The sequence below is a fragment of the Eptesicus fuscus genome, chromosome 17, assembly GCF_027574615.1.
Source record: "Eptesicus fuscus isolate TK198812 chromosome 17, DD_ASM_mEF_20220401, whole genome shotgun sequence".
Lineage (NCBI taxonomy): Eukaryota > Metazoa > Chordata > Mammalia > Chiroptera > Vespertilionidae > Eptesicus > Eptesicus fuscus.
Genome location: NC_072489.1, coordinates 51,919,909 through 51,935,738, shown reverse-complemented (window position 1 = coordinate 51,935,738; position 15,830 = coordinate 51,919,909). Strand labels below are relative to the sequence as shown.

The window sequence follows — 15,830 nt, the reverse complement described above, 5'->3', positions numbered from 1 at the left end:
CCGTCAAGAACAAAGGACCCCTCACCCCTCAGCTCCCAGATGGGGGGCTTCCTTCCTGGGAGGAGCAGGACCTGTGTTTCCGACCCCCGTGACCTGTTGCTGAGGCTTCGTCCCGGGCAAGTGTGGTTGAGAGGTGGGGGCTCCCTTCTGCCCAGCTCGAGCTCCTGGGATGAAGGCTCTCCTTGGGTAAAGTGCACTGAGAACACTGCCCTCCCCGCCCGCCCCCCCACCCCCGACTGCCCCTGCCCTGGCTGATTAGGCGGTGGTTCCTTGCCAGGAGAGGCAAGCCAAGAGGACCTCAGGCTGCTGCCTCCCCACTTGGCCCTGAGCACTCAGCTCCTAGAGCAGGAGCGTCTCTCAGAGAGAAGCTTGCCTGTGCCATCCAGTTCCAGAGCCCCATTGGAGACTGTGACTGGAGGAGAGGGGGAGAAGCAGGGTGTGGAAACAGCTAGCTCCTAACCTCTTCCCAGAAGAACTGAATTCATTTACAACAGAGGGTGAGGAAGCACAAATGTAAAGACACCCCCAGTGATAGTGGAGGTTGTGATTAAAGGCCACTGAGAGGTGATTCATGGATTTAATGGACTCACAGCCTAGACTATAGGCTGGCTAGTCTGTAGGAGAGAACTGAGGAGTCAGACATCTGGGAGAAGCCCTCCTGAGGTCAGAGCAAATATCAAATACTGACCTAACAAACTAGTCCTTCAAAGGAGCCTCCATTTGATTGGGTTCATCTGCAGAGCGACTTATGCCCCAGGGTACTGTTGACAACAATAGAGCAATTAGCTGGAAGTTAGTATGAGTTTTCCAGCTGGATGTCATCAGCGAAAGGGGAAGGAACCCCTACCAAGACCAGAGTCATCCCAGGGTGACTGTAGGCCAAGAAAAAGCAGTGCCTCCCTGGGGAGCAACATCAGCGGCTTCACAAGGTGTGTATGACTTTAATGAAATAATACAGCCAGTCACTAAAATTAAGCAAATAATAAGCAGTGAGCCTGTATCCAGAGTTGCTACAATATGTTTTCTAAAATTATCATTTTCAAAAAAAATAATGATTATGAGGCCTGCAGTGAAAAAGGAGAGCATGACCCATACACCAGGGAATAAGTAGGCAACAGAAACTGTCTGTGAGAGCAACCAGATGTTAGATTTAACAAAAAATGACTTCAAAATAGCCACTATAAATATGTTCACAAAACTCAAGTGTGATTAAAGCACTAAAGGAAGGTGGGTATGATGACAATGTTGCATTAAATAGAGCATATCAATGAAGAAATAAAAACTGTAAAAAAAAAAAAGGCAAATTGAAGTTCTGGAGTTTAAGACTACAGTAATTGAAATAAAATATGTTCTAGATCAAGAGAAGGAGAAGACAAACCACCGACTGGGAGCAAATATTTGCAAAAGACATCTCCGATAAAGGACTGTTATCTAAGAACTCAAGTATAAGAAAATGAGCACCCTGGTTTTAAAAGGGAAGACATCAACAGACACTTCGCCAAAGGAAAGATACAGATGGTAAATAAGCATCTAAGAAGATGCTTATCATTTGTCACCAGGGAAATGCAAATTAAAACAACCAGATGCTACTACATAACTACTAGAATGGCCAAAATCTAGAATACCAGCACCAACGAATGCTGGTGAAGATGTGGAGCATCGGGAACTCTCATTCATTGCTGGTGGGAATGCAAAATGGTGCAGCCGCTTTGGAAGACAGTTTGGCAGTTCCTTACAAAACTAAACGTGCTCTTACCATATGACCCAGCGATTGCACTCCTTGGTATTTCCAAATGTGTTGAAAACTTATGTCCACATAAAAACCTGCATGTGGATGTTTTTCACAATGAGCAGGATTATTCACAATTGCCAAAGCTTGGAAGCAAACAAGATGTCCTTCAGTAGGTGAATGAATAAATAAACTGTGATACATCGAGGTAGTAGAATATTATTTGGCACTAATAAAAATGGGGTATCAAGCCATGAAAAGATATGGAAGAATCTTAAATGCATACTACTAAGTGAAGTAAACCAATCTGAAGAGGCTATGTACTGTGTGATTCCAACCATATGACATTCTGGAAAAGGGAAAACCATGGAGACAGTAAAAACATCAGCCATTGCCAAGGGTTAGGCAGGAGAGAAGAATAAATAGGCAGATCAGAAAGGGTTTTAGGGCAGTGACACTATTCTGTATGATACTATAATGGTGGATACATATCATTATGCATTTGTATATACCAAGGGTTTTAGAAGCTCCATGCCAGGAACTTTGGGTAAATGTATTATTATACAAGAGTCATGGCATGTCATTCTTTTTATGTTGCTAGATTGAATTTGTTAATATTGAGAATTTTTGCATCTATATTCATAAGAGATATTGGTTTATAGTTTTCTTATGATGTCTTTGTCTTGTTTTGATATCAGGCTCATAGGATGAGTTGGGCAGTGTTTCACTTTTTGGAAGAGTTTTGTGAAGAATTGGTATTAATTCCTCTTTAAACAATTGGTAGAATTTACTAGTGAAACCACCTGTTCTTGGGAATATTTTCTTGTGGGACGTTTTTAAGTTACTAATACAGTCTACTTATTTTTATAAATCCTTTAAAATTTTCTATTTCTTACTGAGTCAGATTCAATCATTTTTGTCTTTGTAGAAATTTTTCCATTTCATCAAAGTTATATTATTCATTCACAATCCTTTTTATTTCTGTAAGGTCAGTAGTGATGTCTCCTCTTCCATTTCTGCTTCTCAGTATTACTCTTCTGAAGATGGGAGTGAGGATAGTGCCCTGCTTTCTTTGGACAGGTTCTCATACCTTGTGAGCATGGCAGTGGGTGGGGGCGATAGCCTCTGGTCTTTTTGCTTGTGTCTTCTGTTATGGAACCTCTGCCCTATGAGTGACGTGAGGTGATGGTGTCTGTGGCCCCAGTATTCTTGGCCTCTTATACCTGGAGTAGAGCCTCCACTGTCTGAGTGTGGCTGGGTGAAGGAAGGGAGCCCCTGACCTCTTGGCTGTGGGCACCTGAAATTTAGCCTTTTCAACACAACAGGGGTGTGTGGAATGAGAATGCTGGCAGCTTGCTCGCCTGGGGAACTCCTGTACCCTTTACTGGGAAGGATGGGAGAGGAAATCTAGTCTTCTCAGCCACACCCACTTAGAGTGAGGCTTGTTAATTCTGATCTGGTGTAGGGAAAGGATTGGGTCATGGCTCAAGTGCCAAAGACTTTCAAGATTTTAGTAGATTTTCCTGAATAAATGTTCCTTCATTTTCTATATGCCCTTGGGACAATGAACAATCCTATATAGTAAAAGGGTAATATGCAAATTGACCCTAACGACGGAATGACCAGAATGACCGCTTGACCAGTCACTATGAGGCGGCGCACTGACCACCTCTCAGTCCCTGCAGGCTCCCATTGCCTGACGGTGAATGGGGAACCAGAGGTGGGTGGTAGGGGACATGGGCGGCACCAGGCCAAGACCCCCACCCTGCCAGTCACCCCACACACAGAGGGTGACCCGCGGCGGGGCAGGGCCGGCAAGCAGGCAGGAATGGCCAACCTCTCCGTTCTTCCCCCCACCTGCTCCCACCCTGGGCTGGCAGGCTCAAACGGGGAACCAGGGTGGGTGGTGGCAGGGGGCGGGGCCAGCTGCCGGCAGCTGAGGAAGATGGCCCTGATCACAGGCCAGGCCTAGGGATCGTACCCGCGCATGAATTTTGTGTGCCAGGCCTCTAGTTTATAAATAACTGCCATCAGTTATGGTCATTCACTGGAAAGAGGGTCCCCAGAGCGCCTCATGTGACATTCAGGAAGTATGCTTCGTCCCTGGCGTTGATTTATCTTTCCACGGAATGCATAGCTTAATGCTTGGCTTTATAAGTTTAGGTGGCCATGGACAGTTCAGGGCGGGCTGACAGAAAACATAAGACTGAGAAAAGAGACTTAGGAGGCAATATGTGGGGAATTAATATTGAAGATGTTAAAATATGAGATGATTAACTTTGATTAGAGAAGGTTAAGGTTATGAAGAGCTAGGGAAGAAGTGTGTCCACTGAGCAACCAACAAATGAAAAGCTTATATGCAGCGCAAGGTATGAGATTAGACACAAGGAGTCATCTCTTGGCAAGGTTGTCAAATAGTAGGATGCACTGCTCATCAAGGTTGCAGAATCGCATTTTAAGACAGGCTAGATCCCTTAGGTGGCTGCTCTCATGGGCCACTAACAGGCAGCTTCTCTGTCACCTAATCCATTCCAGAATTCGGCAGAGGCACTTTATCAACACAAATTATGACAATAACTTCAATTTTGTACCTTTCACCTACAACACTGAACCATGGCAAAACACCCAAGAATATTTTAAAGTTTGTAACAGCAGGTGCAAGTAAACCAAACAAGACTCTGGGCCACTCGGCTGATTGCCTTGCTCTTCCTTTAGAAAGGTAAACAAATAAAAGCAGCTGTCTTTTCTACTTGACCTTCTGCAAGGCTGTCTGGGTGCCTTGCTGCCCAAAGACTGGGCACAGGGTAAACAGCCTCATCAGAGCCCTCGCAATGCTTGGGTTCCTAGGGCATGTCAGTTTCCGGAACAGGGGCAAGCTATTGTTTTTCCCTTTCCAGGATATGGAGATAAACTAGACTTCAAATATTTATCCTCCTTATCTTGCTTACTCTATGTAATAAGGTGGTGGTGTCATTTCAAGTGAAATGCCAAATCCAGAACAATTTCAATTTAAAGAGAGAGCTCTTAATGTAGAGAGCTGACTCCTTTCACATTAACATCTTAACATTAAGGGACCTGAATGCTCTTCTTGTCGGCAGGATTACCCAAGGTGGCCTTTCTCAGGGATCCTCCCACTCTTCTCGTGGTAGTTCAGTGATTGCCTCAGTAAGAGGAAGAAGTAGCAACGGATACAGTGACACTATCTGTCGGCTTCTCTTAGCCACAAAATTAAAATAGGCTGTATCTAGATTTAAATTGTGATTTGCAAAGTATGATCTAAGTTACTGCTTATGAAAGTTGTGATCTAAGATTGACTAGAATTTGAATTTAGGGTCCAAAAGGAGAAATTAGAGACTGCAACAGGTCAAATACACACACACACACACACACACACACACACACACATACTGAATTATATATGTATGCCACAAGTTTAACCTTTTGCACTCGGATGTCGAGTGTGACTCGACACGGTTAGCATTAGAATAAAGGAATCGAGAAAAAAGCAAGCGAGTGCAAAGGGTTAAAAATGTTGATCTATTTTATGTAGAGAAATGGATAAATATATAGTCATAGCTAATTTGGAGCAGTCCTGTTTGGAGGATTTATGCCCCCTTGGAAAATGATTAGCCAGCACTGGGCTGCTTTCACGAACTGGAAGGTAAATTTTAGATTGTGGGAGCTTGGAAATTCATTTGCCTGTCATTTCATTTATCCAAGTTCCTTGATTATATCTGTTCCTCAATAGCTGACAAGATAAGAATTGAGCACAAAATATCATCAATGTGTAATGGGAAAAAAAAATCACATAATAATGTATTTTTTTGAAAGCTTTAAGATCAAGGTCACAAATCTGTAAAGTAGCACAATCACTACGAGCTGGGTAGCCCATGATTTTTTAATAAGCCTTCATTTTAATGGAGTTCAAAATAGCCTGAGTAAAGTTTTGTATATATAAAGGATATGTCAAACCTTTTTGTGGCATTTTCATAAAGAAAGAAGGGAGCAGGATGAATATTCAACCCCCCACCCCCTCAAAATCCTTTTCTTAGAAGTTTCTTGCCTAGTTTGGAGTTTAAAAATGCAATTGAATTAACGAGAGATTGGAGTTAACACAAAATTCTTTACACTAACAATGTTGCATTTGGTTAGCTAAAAGTGTTAGATCATTTTCTGAGCCTTACTAAAAAATCTGTGAATGCACCAATACTTGAGTTGTAGTGTGTGTTGCATTCTAAAGAATATCTTATAAAAGCCTGAAGGAATAAAAAACAAATTATTACTTTGAGGTGAAACTAAACAAACTGACTTTTCCATATATAATCCAAATCTCAGAATCGCAGAATGGCTCAGAACTCAGGTCATCAGGTTCCATTTCCCACCCACTGTGACAAATACTTGGATCAACTACCTCCCGGCCTCTGTTTGAAGACCTGCATGGGGGTGAGGGCTCAGGGCTCTTCACAGCACCAATGACTCAGTGCTGGAGCATTTGCTGGTTGTTAGTCACTGGGCGAAGCACTTTCCTAACATTATCATAAAACAATTCACGAGGTATTAATATCCAGTTTTACAGACGAGGAAACCGAATGTTGATGGAGGTGAAGTAACTTGCTCAAGGCCATTCTGTTGGTAAGTGAGGGTGCCAGGTCAGCTGGCACAGAATTGGTGCTTTGGGTATGATATTATGCTGTGTGACAAGGGTACTCCCATCTGACATGATGTCTCTTCACTGGTCTAAGAAAGCACCACAGGCTCCCTGAACGAACATTTATTTATTCACCGCTTCTCGTTACTCCTCTGGTTATCTGTTTTGGGATGCACACAAAGCAAGCACTGCCATTGTGGGAAACAGAAATCTTTTCCCCATTTTAGTTTGCTCTAAAAAAAAATAAAATCATAATATGCATTTTTAAAAAGTCAAACAATACAAATATATATGCTACATAAATATTAGCTCCTCCCTGTCCCCTGCATTCAACTCTATGTAGTCATTAGGTGTCTGTTGTGTCTTTGTTTTTCTGTTTCGTGCACAATTTCATTTACTACAGTTTAGATCAACCCAATCCCAAGTTCAGTTGCCACAGGATATTAACTTAGAAGCAATCATCCTCCACTGTTACACACTTCACTGTTAGCTCTTCGGTCCACAAATTGCTATGTAATCACAGGCGTGTCCCATGATCAGTGACCAGTAAAGTCACTTCTTTCCAAGTCTGTTGGTGATTGGTCACTGGGCATGTTGCTGGTGCAAACTGTGGAGTTGTTGCCTTCTTGTGTCCTAGTAATAGAGTCACGTAGCAATTTTACTACAACAGATACTCAAAAGAGGAAACTGGCCTACAAGGCAAAAAGTAGAGCAAAGAAATGAAAAGCGAAAACACTGGAAGGGGAATCTGAATTGAATGCAAAGCCTTATAGAGACAACAGTGGCCCATGGGGATGCTTGTTAGACTCTAGGTCTGAAACGTAGTGAGGGCGAACCTATCAACACAAATCAGTGACATGGCTGCGACGAAAAGGACGATGTGTCAGAGGAAGTGGCTCTGGCAAAACATCTAACATGAAAGGACTCTTGGAAATAGAGCGCAGCGTTGAAAGCACAAAGGTTAAATGTCAGCTGCGGCAAACTTGGAAAGGAGTAGGACAATTTGCCAGGGCAGAGGAGAGATCACGTGCTCTGTCTCATACATTTTATGAGGAAAGCAAGCATTGCTCCAATACCCTTGGCAAGTTTTCTTTCAAAGTAAAAACTTCAGTTCTCAATATCTGTACTATTTTAAATTAGAGTGTACTAAGTAGTAGCTTCATTTTGTTTTCATTTTCCATACATTTATAATGGGCAGTTTTTAATATTTTCACAAACATTTTTAAAGGTCCTGGAATAATCATCATCCTGTCCTCCCCATTGATCAAGATGGCTTTGCGGTTTCAGCTGCACCGTCATTCTATGGTCTTTTCAAGGACCATCTATGTAGGTATTTGTATAAACAAATATGCACATGGATAGGGCTGTTGTTTTTTACTGGAAGTTGTAGCTTTTGACCCTCTTCACCTTCACCCATTTTGTGCCGCCCTCCCCCCCACCCCCCCACCCCCGGCTCTAGCAACTGCCAGTCTATTCCGTGAATCTATGAGCTCCGAGTGTTTCAGATCCCCATCGCTGTGCTCCTTTATTTCTTCTGGCATTTCTGTATTGTTTTTATGTTGTCTTTAGTTCCTTTCAAATCCTGGGTCCTGTTAAGTGGAGCTCTACTTTGTTTTGTTTTTCAGATGTTCCCAATACCATTTCCTGAAAAGAGCACCTTTTCCAAACGCTTTCAGAAAAATCTATGGTAACTATGATTGATTTTATTTTGAGTTATTTGCTTGCAGAGTTGCAGAGATTTTTTTTTAACAAAAAAACTATTAATGCTCATTTCCACAAAAGTTCAAACAAGAAATCACCACTTCCAGGTTTCTAAGCAGTAAAATTATCTCATAATTTACTTAAAAGGCATACTGAAAAACAGAAACATGGCTTTAGAGAGAAAATATTTAATGTTTCATGGAAAAAATGTACAAAGCTTTAGAAAAGAGCTACTAGGCCTCAGTGTACAGCATAAGCACATTCTCGTTTCCACAGTCACGTTTCACACTCTGACTCCGTGACAGAGGCCACCGCGCACTCGTTCCAAACAATCTAATAACACAGGTACTTGAAAAAGTCACTGAAAATAGTCTTGAAATAAATGTAGAAATACAGTGTTGTATAAAAATATATTAATCTGGCTACACGAAACGCTTAAAAAATGCAAACCAAGTAAATTCTTTTAGAACTAGACCATGTCTAGAAATATCAATATATGTCCTAGTAAATTGGATCTTCATTGCATTTTTTCATCTTTGGAAAAAAGAATAAATACAATCAAACCTTTGGAATGACAGGCATGAAGTCAGCACAGCAAACCAACTCTATTCTCAGAAATAAAACCACAACGTTATCAACACAAAAGAGGAGAAGCATTTGTCTTTAAAATTTGACAAATTTATGAGTTGTTACAATTTGAAAGTAATTATATGTCACACAGAAAGTTTGGATTTGTCCATAATCCACATGTCAAATAATGACAGCAATTAAAACATTTCTAAACTGTCTCTTAATGGGCCCTAACAGTAAGAATTTAACATTTTTTTTATTAACCTACCTAAAATATAATTAGGAAGGTATATCTCAAAATAGAAATTAATCTCAAAGTCACATAGGATATTTTTCCTTTGAAAACTGAGATATTAGGAATTCTAGGAAAAAAACTGACCACAGCAAAATCTTGCTATATCTGTTATTTCTGTAACCACAGTTCCTCAGCGAAACTTCCATAGAAACTACTGTTGGTTTTAAAGAGAGGAAGCCTTGGGTGTGGAGAGGAAGTGGTAGGGTATTTCTTTACAGGTAAATTTGGATGCTGAATATCAGACGCATGCGTGAACAAAACATTTCAACTCTATACACACAAAAACCTGTTAGCGTTTTGAACACTGTAATGAGCACAGTAATGAACACCATGTACAGGTTTACAGAACCAATCGGCTTCTGGTGGGACTCAGAGCGACTACAGGTTCTAAAAATAGAAGACTGTTACATGACAGAGCCCTACATCTTCAGAAAGGAACGTTCTATTTTTATTCTTCATTACCACAATTTACCAACTCATGTTTTCTCCTACATACCTTAACATTTTTCATGAGCAGAGCATGCTAAAGAATCATAAAAACAATGTTTAAATCGAGCCTATTTAAACCTGAGAGCTAGTTTTTCTCTCCACATCAGTATTTTGAGGTCTCATCTTGCTTTATTTTGAATGTAAATACATAACAAAGTATATTAAAAGCAAAAGGTTGATCATTTGCCCATCTGACTCAGTTTCAAATTTTGCACGTTAAAAAAATCTGACCATTTTGCTGAGCTCCGTGTTACTGTACAGCTGGTCTGAAAGCTGCTGCTTCGGGGAAGAAGTCGTGCCACACCCGGGCCGTTACAGAAGGGCCCTGAGCACGGGGTTAGCTGCTGGTGTGGTGCTTTCCACCGTGTGGGTGTGGGTACAGGCTGGGAGGGTATTAGAAAAACTTATGATTCCTCCTTTTTTTGGGTTGTGGAGCCTTCAACAGAATGGAATGTCCTTTGGTACGCAGACTTGAGAGGGACATGCCAGCAAAGAGGAGGGACACACCAAACAGTGAATACCTGTAACTAGGCAAACATTCCTCAGCAAGTGTCTAGGGCTTTCGCTTTCCAACTCCAGCCCTGAAGATAATTAAACTGAATCAGCAACGGAAGGGGTGCCGGTCCTGCCCTGGCTCCGAGGCTCTGTGGTCAGACTACGCAAAGCCCGAAGCAGCCAGGCCCACCCACAGTCTAGCACGGGACAGGGCCAAGGCTGGCTGGGCATGTAACACACGTGGGGCAGATTAGCTGAGCCCCTAGCTTTTAACACCATTGGTTATAGTACCCTATTGCAAGGAAATGGGGAAAAGAACTTTTATTTAGGACAAGAGTGACTTATGGTAAGTGTGAATTCTTTATTTAAATTCCTTATTTATGTGCCGCACGCAGGAAGAGAAGGAGGAATCTTGGTGACTAACAGTGAGAAGGGAAATTCTACTTCTAAAGGATGACATTACCCTTTTAAGTTGATGTACAGTTCCTTGTGGATTTTAGAAGTAAGATTCAGCAAAATTAACAAATTCTAATATTACTTAATTTAAATTAACAAACTAACTATGAAAAGGCGTTTGTTTTTTGTACCTGCATGACAATGAATCATTTGTTCCATTCCTTTAAGCTGGAATAATTGGCTGTCTGGGGAGAACTTGACTGCAATGGAATCGCATCTATCTGAGTCACTGTTGGAGGAGGGGGTCTACATACCACAGTGTTATTTATGAAGTAAGCAGAGACCTTTGTGTGTGTTAACAGATTGGCCAAATATTGTTTCTAGAGCTCACTCTGCTTATTTAAACAAAATTTCCTTAAATATAAATGAGTATTTTGGGCTTGAGGCAGTTCTGTGCTATAAATTGTTAAACTTTATGATAAGGTCTTATAATTACCTTTTGAAGACCAATTAGAATGATATTGTTGGAATACTGAAAAGCTATTTAATCCTTTAATACACCCAACTGCCAAGAAAAATCTAGATTTAAGAAAGAATGATAAGAGAAAGTCTTTTGGGGAACAATAATTACACAGATTGTTCCAAACTCTGAAGGATGAGTGATAATGAAAAATCCAAAAAGCTAAAATAATTTAATTTAATATATATTTATTAATTTCAGAGAAGGGAAAGGGGGAGAGAAACATCAATGATGAAAGGGAATAATTGATCAGCTGCCTCCTGCACGCCCCCAGTGGGGATCGAGCCTGCAATCCAGGCATGTGCACTTGACCAGAATCAAACCTGGGACCCTTCAGTCTGCAGGCCGCCACTCTATCCACTGAGCCAAACCCGCTAGGGCGAATTTAAATTTTAAAACCAATTATCACTAGGATTTTTTTGGTTCTTTGGATTGATTAGTTACCAGATATAACTATGAAAGATTTGTATTTAAGACAACTTTGAGGCAATACAGCCTCTTCCTAAATGGGGGATCTATTATGTTTGTATAATGACTTATAACTTCATTGTGTCTGTTTCCTCATCAGGGAAATAAGAAAAAATAGTACCTCCCTCATAAGTGGTTGTGAAAATTAAATGAGCTAATACATGTAAAGCACTTAGAAAAGTGCCAGGCACAAAGTAAGCACTCAGGAAATTTAGCTATTATCCTTATTTAAATACTGCAAAGGCTTAAGAAAGCATTCACAGAAGGAAACAAGTACTCCTAATTGCTCAGTATGTTCTCACACTACATCGAGGAGTAGCGCTCGGAATGAGGAGATCTGCATCCAAATAAAAAACCCATCAATCACCCCTGTTCAGTCATTGGCGCCAGGCACCGCTGCAGCATCAGGCATGTTCTGGGGGATCTGACCTTGCTATGTCACCGACATTCTAAAGCTGTTTCCTATGCTGCAAAATGGACAAAACATCTACTTGTCTGATTCCTTAGGCTACCTGGAAGCTCACATGAGGCGAAATGCATGAGGATTTTGAAGATTTTGTAAAGCACCATCCACAGTATGTTCCAAGGATGTGGTTTTGGGTGAGTATGTCTAGACCCTCTCAAAGAAAGTTTATGACTCTTAGTTCTAGAAGGTCTTTAAAATAAAAATTAAACTGCAGATATGTTTCTTTATAATTATAATATAGAGCATAAAATAGTAATATGCTTTATTATAAAACTGGATTTCTCATCTTGAATCCCAACTCTGGTGAATATTAACATATCAAATAGTTGGTAGAGAAATAGTTTCCTTTAGAAATTGTGGTTGCAGAGACAATGTCAAGTCATTTGTTTATGGTCATAAATTATTATTACTAACTAAATAATTAACAGCTTTATTAATTACTAAATGCTTTACAAACACTATTTCATTTAATCCTTAGAACAGCCCCAGGAGGCAGGGGTAGTAGCCCCATTTTATAGGGTTAAATCCAGTGACTGCAAAGTCCCTGCTCTTAACCACTACATTCCACTACACAACAAAACACCAGCAAAAAAGCCACAATCACTTCTGTCTTCACTGAATCACATACTTAGAATTGGTAGATCCAAGAGCACTAAACTATGTTTTGATCTTTGGTAAGAAAAGTTATTATATAATAAGTGCTTACTATTTACCTCATTTAAAATCTTTCAAAAACATGTCCAGTTGTTTTTTAAATAACACATTGTTCACTGAAAAAAAGAACGCCATCAATAATCCCACCTTTCAGGAAAACTAAGTGGACATAGTCCCTCTGCATATATTTTTATGCAATTGTGAACTATGGAATTTAGGTGATTTGTTACTGTTGTTAATCCTCACCTGAAGGTATTTTTTTTGTTGATTTTTAAAGAGAGTGGAAGGGGAGAAACAGAAAGAGAAGTGGAGGAAGAGAGAGAGAGAGAGAGAGAGAGAGAGAGAGAGAGAGAGAGAGAGAGAGAAACAGCAATGTGAGATGCACGCCAATTGGTTGCCTCCTGCACTCGTCCCAACCAGGGCTGGGGATGGAGTCTGCAATTGAGGTACGGTGCCCTTGACTGGAATCAAACCTGGGGGACCTTCAGTCCACAGGCCGACGCTCTATCCACTGAACCAAACCAGCTAGGGCAGAATTTAGTTGATTTTTTTATGATGATTCTTAAATATGATGCCAATATAGTGGTTAGATTGAACATTTTTTAATTGGCAGATATAAACTAAGGGTAACTTTTATATAAGCAGACAATTATTATATTATAGCAATAGTATTATCAATATCTTTCCCAACTTTTTAACTATGGAGAAACAAGCAGAAAATATCTTATTTCAGTATTAGAGCTCAAAACTATATTAGCCATAAGAGAAACTTATGTGAGAAATTCCTGAGTTGATCTTTATATCTGTGTGTATATACATATACACACACACTCATCCACACATACTAACCCTTTTTGTAGCTTTAAGATTTATAGTTTCCTCCAGCCTGGCAATACTATAACTAAATATATTATTATAATAGTTAAGGAGAAATTTTATTTTTTACCACTGAACTTTGCCAAAGTTATACTAATGGGTGATTAAACTATCAACTTTTCCCTTGTGAATAGTTGTTAAATATTTGCTTGAGACAGCATACTCAAGATTAGCAAAACTCTTTTCAGGGATATCAATCCAAAGTATAAATGCAGAAAAAAAAATGCTACCATTTGTGAAATGCTATAAATAGTGGCAAACCAATAGAATAATTTAGGGCAAAGATTCCAGGTATTATGTCAAAGTGTTTGTAATGCCACTCCCCTGGCACTGTGATTAAGGTGACTTACACCACCATCACTGGATATCGTTTATGCAGGAGAAAAGCACAAGTTAAAAATATACACATTCCTATAGTAAACAGAAGGCAGACAAGGATCAAGAAATTTTTAAAATTAAACCTTCTCATACTTCCTTTTATGTAAGAGGTTTATGTTAATCACAAATTCTAGGAAGCTATTTATATTGCTTTAGTATGATTTGCAAAAAATCCTACTAATCATATAAATAATTGGAATATGAAAAAACAATGCAGGCTGGTAGCTGGGTAAGAATAAGAATGTTCATTAAAACTGTACTTTGAAAGTCAAGAAATACTAACCTAAAACACCGTCTAGACAAATATTTGATAGTCTCAAAATATTTTGGGGTTTTTAATATAGATGAAAATGCATACGATATGTGTGTGTACAATATTAAAAAATTATTAGCAGATATCTCTGAATTATCAAGTTAAAATTGTATAAACTTATTTTAGAGAGTGAAACTGTTTATAACCTTAAATAGGAAAAGATAAAGTCAAAATATTCTCATCCTATCCAACTGGCAATGAGTATCATAATCAAATATTAAAAAATGGCCATGGCCTATTTGCCTGTTATTATAGAATGTTTTTTTTTTGTTTTTTTATTTTGAGGAAAGGTTTATGAGGTAATTACAAACAGAATTCTTTACACTTCTACCTCTCTTTAAATAGCATTAGCAGGTTACAAAGTCCTGATCTGTGCATTTCCTTACTACAGAGATTTAGGTAACCTGAATAAAGAAGAGGTAGGATGTTCAATTATATTTCAAAAAATGTAAGAAAATAGGTAGATGGTGATGCTTAAAAGATTATATTTCAAATTTAGCACTGTTTTTGAAGGGAGGAAAGGCATACTGTTTATAAATATTTATTGAATGTGGTTCATCTGATTTTTAAAAAAACTTGTAAGCTGATTAAATAACAAACCTGTTGAATCAGTTTTTAGTAAAAATAAGAATAGGCTTTTAAATAGTTATAAAGAGAAATTACGATAAAAAAAACTTTCAACATCTTTTGGGGTTAAAAAACCCAAGTGTTATCAAATCCCTGTATGTTTCAACCTTAATATTTTAAAGCAGGGGTCCTCAAACTTTTTAAATAGGGGGCCAGTTCACTGTCCCTTAGACGCTGGAGGGCCGGACTATAGTTTAAAAAAAAACTATGAACAAATTCCTATGCACACTGCACATATCTTATTTTGAAGTAAAAAACCAAAATGGCAAAAACACCCGCATGTGGCCTGTGGGCCGTAGTTTGAGGACGCCTGTTTTAAAGAGTAACGTATTAGGATATACTATACATATTAATAGCATGAAAGTGCATTACATGAAAATTCACTTTGAAGGCTTAGAAGTAATTTTTAAAAACATCACAATAAATGATCGTTAACTTAAATTCTGAATATGGGACCTGAAAATACTGGCACCCAACAAACCTGCGTTTAATGTCTACATTATGTGAATTTCTAAAACACACAAACCATGTACACCAGATTCAGCTGTCACAATTCTTTATCATTAAAAAATATCACAGGAATGTGACCCTAAGTCCTTTTTCCTTGAAAGTCCTATTTCTGAGGACTCGTTCATTGCCTGGTAAGGCTGTTCATTCAGAAAACAGTTAAGAGAGTGAATCTGCATGTCCTTAGAGACTTTTCTGTATAGAGTTGTAAGGCATTAATAATGGCAAGTTAGAAGAGCAAGTAACATAATAAAAATAGAAATTCTCTTTTCAACGTATTTCAAATGAGAAAACCGCAGAAGAGAACAAAGAACACATTTACCATCCAGGTCCTCTAAGCTTCTACTCGAAGGAAAGATTTTTGGGGGAGGGAGAGGCTTAGAACAGACCTTATGCCCTGAATGTCAGGTGTCCTTATACAAACATGTGGACTGGATCTCGGGTATTCTTTAAAGTTATTGTGAAATTACACATTTAAATGTGCTGCTTGCTATTAATAAAGGTAGAAAAAGTTAGTTAAAATATTTAATATCATTATTGTTATCAGCAAGCACTGCAAATTATCTCATAATATTCTATAAGTGTGGATTTAAGTCGTGTGCCAAATAGCAGCATAGATAACAACATGGTTCAGATGACGGTCAGTGACTTAGTTGGTACAGCCAGAATGAAGGAATTCACTTATAATAAATAATAAG

General features: G+C 39.1%; 1 long non-coding RNA gene across 1 annotated transcript in view; it reads left to right on the top strand.

Annotated features, from left to right (window-relative positions):
• The window catches only part of LOC129152054 (uncharacterized), a 156,668-nt gene extending 144,834 nt beyond the window's left edge, over positions 1-11,834 (top strand). The window contains exons 2-3 of the long non-coding RNA XR_008558791.1: positions 8,003-8,064; positions 11,819-11,834. This is a non-coding gene — a long non-coding RNA (uncharacterized LOC129152054). The remainder of the gene's footprint in view (positions 1-8,002; positions 8,065-11,818) is intronic.
• The last annotated feature ends 3,996 nt before the right edge of the window (positions 11,835-15,830 follow it).